The sequence below is a fragment of the Tachysurus vachellii genome, chromosome 3 (assembly GCF_030014155.1).
Source record: "Tachysurus vachellii isolate PV-2020 chromosome 3, HZAU_Pvac_v1, whole genome shotgun sequence".
Lineage (NCBI taxonomy): Eukaryota > Metazoa > Chordata > Actinopteri > Siluriformes > Bagridae > Tachysurus > Tachysurus vachellii.
Genome location: NC_083462.1, coordinates 6,277,350 through 6,285,648, shown reverse-complemented (window position 1 = coordinate 6,285,648; position 8,299 = coordinate 6,277,350). Strand labels below are relative to the sequence as shown.

Sequence of the window (8,299 nt, the reverse complement as noted above, 5' to 3'; positions counted from 1 at the left end):
ATTGTAGTTTATTTTTATGTTTAATGTCGTTTTATGATAATGTAAAATATACAATTATGATTAGTTAATTACTGTGAATTATTAGAGCTCACATCTGGGTTTGTGTGTAGATTTCTCACTTTGTTATCCATCATCATCATCATCTTCATCTTTTTTTTTTTTGTCGTGTCCTTGCTTTGTCCTCGTCCGCACATGTCCTCTTACGGATTTACAGATTAGCGTGACAACACGCTCTTTATCTTCCTCTGGTCTCATTATCCTCTCCTTTCATCTTCTTCGTCTTCTCGCCACAGCCAGAAACACCTTCTAGTTCTTCTCCTTCTTTCTATCCTCCTGTATCTCTTTTCAGTAGTCGCTCTCAGACAAGCTTATTTCCAGAGACAGTGGAAAAGCGTGTTATAATTGGTGTAATGCTGCTGAATAATGTTTGCTTTATGTTTACAAGGCACTTCTGGTGTCTCGTCATCGTAAATCATTGATCGTCTTCGTCCGTAATCCCACACGAGAGAGCACAGGACTTCTTTTGAGAGTCTCGTGTAAACTCGGCTTCTTGCAATTCATGTATTTTAATTCTTTAGATTTTAAACACATATTTGAATTCATTTATTGATCATTAATATTATTGATACCATATATTTAACTCTGTCTTGGCTTATTTGTTCGATTGATTTGTATAGCACTTTGAGTCAAATTATTTTTGATTTTGAGTGTTTTCTATAAATAAAGTTTGACGCCATATCCAATTATAGACATTCAGAATGAAAAATTAAATATTTTATAGATTTATATTCATGAATATGTTAATAAAAGAACATATGCCACGTTTTGTGGTCTCGAGTGTAATATAACATGAACAGTTCGTGAGTCAGGTTCTGGGACCTTCTGCCAACCTTCTGCCCTGCCCGAGTGAGTCACGCTGAGTGTGTGTGTGTTGTCAAGCTTGGCAGTGAATCATTGCTAACCTTGGCTTCTCCTAGGTTTAATCTTACACAGAGGAACCTATGTGGTGAACATCTTGTCTGGAAGAAGTTGTTCTGATCCGTGTGCTTTTTAGATTTATGCCGTGTGATGGTGATGGAAATTTTAGTTATGTGTGAAATAATTATACAGAGCGGGTAAAGCATATACTGTACACATGGTGAAACTGTCACAGGGCCAAACATGACACACTTCAAGCCAGCAGTGTCATCCGTGACCCACCAGGGGATGAGAGAGAGAGAGAGAGAGAGAGAGAGAGAGAGAGAGAGAGAAAGAGACAAAGAGACTTTGATCAGTATTTACTAAAATACAATACATTAAAACATGCAGATTTTGATTAATTACCTCATGATAAACATTTAGTCATGATTTTGGCTTTCGTCATATGAAAATGACAGTTTTATTACTGTATTATCATTTATGTTTATATTACCGTAGTATTTTAGCTTTGTGGCTTAGATAAGTTCCGTATCTGTTTGTATTAGATGGATCGATAGATAGATAGATAGATAGATAGATAGATAGATAGATAGATAGATAGATAGATAGATAGATTGATTATTGTCCTTGCATTGTACAGGTACACAGAACGAAATGCAGTTTGGCATCTACCAGAAGTGCAAAATGCAGCAGTCGTGCAAAAGTGCAGATAAATATCTAGCATATTTACAATAGTGATGTGAAGTTCGGTTCTTTTCCGTGAACCGGTTCTTTCAGACAGTTCGTTTTAATGAACCAGTTCAATAATCCAGTTCACAATGACGTAATGACGTAAATTCCTTCATCCCGCCGCTGCCGGCAGATATTAATACAATCAATTTAACACATTCGAAAAGTTCTTTGTAATCATAACTTTAGTTGAATATGTTTTTTACATTTAAGTTTTGCAACTAAAACACCCAGTACAGCACTGATGTGCAAACGTGGATGTTTTACATGTCTTAAAGATATAAAGTTAATAAACTAATCTTCATCAACTTACAAAAACTTACAAAAGAACCAGAATTTTGAAATGTTTCTTTCGCTCCATCAGTTGTTTCAAAAACTAATGCAACTGAGTTAAACACTCATACGTTGATAAGACATTAAATCATAACAATTTACATTTGTTGCTGTATCAGTTCAGTGATTTACGCATGCGCAGTAACAACAGCTCATCGGTTCTCAGTATGTCGGACGCGTCCGAAAGAAACAGTTCTCAGTTCAGTGTACTGATGATTCGCTGTATCACTTCATCGGTTCTCGGACGCGTCCGAAACAAGCAGTTCTCAGTTCTGTACCTATGATTTGCTCTATCGGTTCAGTGATTCACTCATGCGCAGTATCAACAGCTCGAGCTCACAGTTCTCTCAGCAAAGCATGTCTCAGTTCAGTGTACAGGAGTTACATATTTACTAGTTTAATAGTTAAATATAGTAGTTCATTATCACAATAAAAACAACCTTTAATTATTTTATGAAGCTAAAATGCTAAAAATAAATAAATATAACACGGATCCAATACGCAGAAAAATATAGAACTTGAAAATTTTGAAAAGACAGTAAAATTTCAGTAAATGTGTAATAAGTGAGTTTGTCTTGTGTGAAAGGCAATGTAAAAAACATTAATACTTATTGCACAACTATAAACTGTTTTGACTGGAAGGCGAAATAAAATTCAAATGAAATAAAAATACATTTTAAATAAAAAGAAATAATCACTTAATCAATACAAACAAACAAATAAACAAACAAATGGTTTATTTCTAGCATTAGTGCAGACATTATATTGTATCTAAACATCCGCCATTTTAAACTTGCAGTGGAACCAAATCCTTGTTTTCTCCCTTGTTTAAAACTCAACGTCGTGTTACTTTATGCAGTAAAGGTCACTGTGCAGTATGTTAGTGACGCAGGCAGTAAGTGGAAGGCTGTGAGTTCAAACCATTAAACAAGCTAAAAGTGAGGTAATGGGCCTTGTTTTTACACTGAGCTCATGTGTAAAGCTCTTAACCCTCTGTGCTTTGATTAGATTCTCACATTCCTCAAAGGAGCAAATGTGAAACAGTAAATATGTGACTCGGCAGCGCGCAGCGGGGCACGGCCTCGTGGGAGAGCGGGAAATGAACACTGAGATGTTTTTGTGTAGTGAATAGTAATCAGTCCGTCTCTGTAAGAAAGTGTAGCGTGTTCCTGCACCCGGTGTAGCATCATTCAGGATAATCAGAACTAAATAATAACTTGAGTATTCCTTCTGTTCTGGATACCGGTGGGATACTGACACATGTAGAGTTCTACTGCAGACTAATATAACTTACTAAAGATAGGACATATTTCTTACAATTCTATAATTGTAATTACATTAAAACATGCACTAATGTTCTGCTCTCCTGCTTCACCTAATATAGAAAATAACATATTAAATATTTTTTAATTGAGTTTCACTGAACCCTAAATTGAGTTTGGTGGAATCGTTTAGAGCCTTGACATCTCTGTGTTTGTTTATTTGTTTGTTTAAGAATAGGGAATTTGTTTTACTTGTATATATATATATATATATATATGACACATTTTTATTTGTTTGTTTTGTTTGTTTATCTATTGTTTGATAGTTTAGTTTGCCTTTGCCTTAACATAATTCATATTTATTTATTTGTTTGCTTGTTTATGTCTATGGCAATTTTGTTTAAACATTTGCCTTGGCATTTATTTGTTTGCTTGTTTATTTGTTTATCATTCCATTTGTTTGCTTTCTTGTTTAGGTATGGAGTAATATTTCAGAGATTAGCTTTGACATCTACATTTTTATTTGTTTGTTTGTTTGTTTATGTTTGCTTTCTTGTTTATGTATGAAATTCATAAATATTTTTAGAGATTTGTCTTGACATCTACATATTTATTTATTTGTTTGTTTGTTTGTTTGTTTAATAATTTATGTCTGTGGTCATTTGTTTAAAGCTTTACCTTGAGATTTGTTTGTTTTTTGATTCATTTATTATGTCTGCTTGATTATTTAGGTATAGAGTAATATTTTTACAGTTTGCATGGAAATCTACATATTTATTTATTTGTTTGTTTGTTTGTTTGTATGTTTGTTTATGTCTATGACAATTTGTTTAAAGCTTTGTCTTGGCATTTATTTGTTTGCTTGTTTGTTTGTTTATTGTTTTATTTCTTTGCTTTCTTGTTTAGATATGGAGTAATATTTTCTTGTTTAGATATGGAGTATAATGTCAGAGCTTTGCTTTGACATTTACATTTTTATTTGTTTGTTTTTTAAATTTTTTATTTGTTTGCTTTCGTAAATTTCTGTTTATGTATGAAATTTATAAATATTTTTAAAGCATTGCCTTGACATCTACATATTTATTTATTTATTTATTTATTTATTTATTTATTTATTTATTTATTCATTCATTTGTGTCTGTGGTCATTTGTTTATAGTTTTACCTTTTTTGTTTGTTTGCATTTGTTTGTTAATTTTTTTTTATTCATTTATTATGTCTGCTTGCTTATTTATGGAGTAAAATTTTTACAGCTTTGCATGGACATCTACATATTTATTTATTTTTTGTTTGTTTATTTCTGTGCTCATTTGTTTAAAGCTTTGCCTTGATATGTGTTTATTTGTTTGTTTGTTTGTTTTGTTTTATTATGCTTGCTTATTTAGGTATGGAGTAATACAATTAAAGCTCTGCCTTGACAGTTCTTGATTTATTAATTAATTTATTTGTTTATTCTTGTTTATTTATAATTAAGACACAATCTTTCTCAACAGTTCAACAGTGATTTTCTAGCAGTCCTGTGCTTTGAACTCATAACTTAACCATGAGTTATGACTTAATAAACCTACATCTGTGTCTTCCTGCAGTTTCTTAGTGAGAAAGTGGAATACTTTAGTTTATATTATATTTTAATGATTGAAGTCATTTCTGTCTGACATTTTTTAAAACCACATAAATATTAACAAAATGCAGCTGCTTTGCTTGTTTGGACTATTCCTTTCTTCTCTTTCACTATCACTCTTCCTGCAGTTTAAATTGGTTTGTCTCAGTGACCTGGGTTTTTGCTGTCTGCTCGAGGCTGGTTGACCTTTCCGCAGTCTCTCAAGCGCTGCCCAAAGGTTACAGAAGCCCAAGGGATATCTGGCCTATCTGTGATTAACCTGTCTGGGCCATTGGAGCCTTGGCCTGATTTCTGTCTGCTCTACATTTCACTTTGTCACATATCCATTTGGGCTTTCTGTAAAACTGGGATTTTAGAACCTGCACCTTTTCCATATTAGACTGTGTATAAAAATAATAAGACTTTTCATAAAAGTCTTCATGCAGAGTGACTAGTGCTTTTTGTCTACTGAACGATCAGATTGCACCTTGAAGGAGGACAACGAATCAGTAGGGAAGATAATGCTTATACTGTAAGTAAGCGAATATGAGGAACTTGAGATATTCTAACATTGAGATATTAAGTCCAGAGGATGGTTCTGAACCTGATCCATTTCACCTGTGGTCAGAAACATAACCCACATGATGCTGTACAGGATGCACTCATATATTAAACACACATATCCAGCCTGAAGCACACATATGTCTCTCTAACCCCTGGAAATTTGGTTAGGCTCCACCCTGGTAGGAGGTGCTGGATCAGGTCTGACTCCTTCCCCTGGATGTTTAGTTAGAGTCCACACAGGTAGGAGAGCTGGATCAGGTCTGAGTCCTTCCCCTGGACTTTTGGTTAGACTCCACACAAGTAGGAGGTGCTGGTTCAAGTCTGACTCCCTCCCTTGGACTGTTGGATAGATTCCTCCTAAGATAAAGGTGCTGGGTCCAGTCTGATTTCACCCCCTGAACTTTTGGATAGACTTCGCACAGGTAGGAGAGCTGGATCAGGTCTGACTCCGTTCCCCTGGATGTTTAGTTAGAGTCCACACAGGTAGGAGAGCTGGATCAGGTCTGACTCCGTTCCCCTGGACGTTTAGTTAGAGTCCACACAGGTAGGAGAGCTGGATCAGGTCTGACTCCGTTCCCCTGGACATTTGGTTAGAGTCCACACAGGTAGGAGCGCTGGATCAGGTCTGACTCCGTTCCCCTGGACATTTGGTTAGAGTCCACACAGGTAGGAGAGCTGGATCAGGTCTGACTCCATTCCCCTCAACATTTTTCTGTAGAGAAGGACATTTGAGCCTGAATCTTAACAAAAAGCTTAGAATGTTTACTCTCCAACTTTGGAGCAGTACAGTAAAATAAATAAAATAAATAAATACATCTGCTCACATTCCTGAGGGTTTTGCAGCGTCTCTTTTTTCTCACTACAGAAACATTACTGTTTGTGGGAATCATACACACACAACAGACACAGCAGAGAGAGGAGATTAGGTAGGAAAATGTATAACTTTAAAATGTGCATTATATAAGGAATGAATCGGGAATGAGTTGGATTGGGTGTACACACAAACGAACACAATGTAGCACATGTTTTTAAAGCCAGTCTTCGGTGGTGAGTGCCTAAAGAGACGAGTAGAATGTTTAGTGGTATATAAGGGAGCTACATCTGCATGCCACCCGCCTCTGTCTCCATGGCGACGGCAAGACCGGTCCCAACGAACGCGCCTGTCAAAAAGATCTGTCAATATTCTCATCCTGCTAACGAAGGGTGCCTGCTAAATTTAGATGCTCTGTGAAAGCGGTGACAAAGATGAGACCATGCTGCTCTAAAATGTCACACAAACACACTCGCGCACACACACACACACACGCAGATATTCCGCAAGATTTTTTTCCTGAACAATTCCTGATGTTATCATAATAATCTCGGCTGATTTTACACTACGTTCAGATTTATGTCACGATAACTTCTTTAAGAAACTTTAAGAAAGCCTTTAAAAAAGAGTACTAAAGAGCAAGCTGACTAACTAAGCGAGCTAATATAGTGTTTATGCTGTGCTACTTTAAGTCTCATTTTAAACAGGACTGCTTTTTGTTCTTCAAAAAATTCTGAATCGAAAAAAAAAAACCCAATCAGCTCAAAATAATTTTATATATATGTGTCAGGTTCTAGAGCTAGATAGCAGTCAGCATTGTGGACTTTTTAAAATTCTCTCAGAAATGATGTCAGCATAAACACCTCTTAGAAATCTTGACAGATTAGCGCATGTTAAAGTTAGCATTGTGAGTGTATATACCATACCAGTATAAACCATAATATTACCTGAAAATCCATGAAAATCCTGTCCTGTTAGCATTGAGATTGTTAGCTGTTATGAATATACTGTAGCATAAACTCCTCTTAGAAATCTTGTCAGATTAGCACGTTAGCATTAGCACTAAGATTGTTGACTTTTATGAATATGAGTGAACAAACCTCACAGAAATCCTGTCAGTTTAGCGTATTTTAGCTAACTGAGTAGTATAATCCTTGAGATTGTTAAATGACCTAAAAATCTTCTCAGCAATCTGTCAGGTTAGCACATCCTAATGTTAGCATTGTGAGTGTTAACCTTTATGTACATACCTCACTAATATTAGCTTCGATTGATCGTTTACTGTATGAATATAATCTGAAAATCCTCTCAGAAATCCTTTAATGTTAGCACCCATTAGCATCAGCACTGAGATTATTAATAGTTATAAATGTTATTTAAAAACAATCGTCTTATAAATCATGTCAGATTAGAACACTTGATACGATCATTGAGTTGATCATAAATACAACCTTAAAATGTTCTCTGAAATTTGCTGTGTGAGTGTTTTTATATGGCTTTGCTGTAACTGATACTTCAGTAGGTTTATTTTAAGTAGAATATTTGCACTGTAATTTCATGGTCTATCTGTTTTTATAGTGTTCTCTCGACTTATCCTGCACCTTCAGATGTTTAATACCAAGTGTAAATAGTCCAAAAAAAACATAATAGTAATTTGTATATCACCATGGTGATTTAAATTCTCAAATCTGATTGGTCAGGAGGTGTTGATTGATTTCCTGTAACAGTAGCTCTTATTCTTATTGATAGTATAGTATACTATAGTATAGTATACAGTATTAAACACTTGATGTAATTGGAAGATACTCATCTTCACAGTGGAAAAGGTATCTCAACTTCTCACCACGTCGTTAATTTTGCTGCAGCAGCATTTTATTGGTTAATTATATACGCTAACTACAACTACACTTAAAAATGGTCCCTTTGTTCACGTTTTTTAACAAGGTTTTTTGACCTCAGCCTCTTGCCTTGATTCACTTGTGGCAGTCAAGGTGTAAAATTACACAGGCAGACAACATAACGATCGATATATTGATCCAGAGGTCAAAGCAAATGTCAACAGCATTCCACATCACGCTGCAGG

General features: G+C 35.1%; 1 protein-coding gene across 1 annotated transcript in view; it reads left to right on the top strand.

Moving 5' to 3' along the window:
* Window positions 1-8,299, top strand: part of rims3 (regulating synaptic membrane exocytosis 3) — a 57,734-nt gene that overhangs the window by 11,740 nt on the left and 37,695 nt on the right. The window lies entirely within an intron of this gene.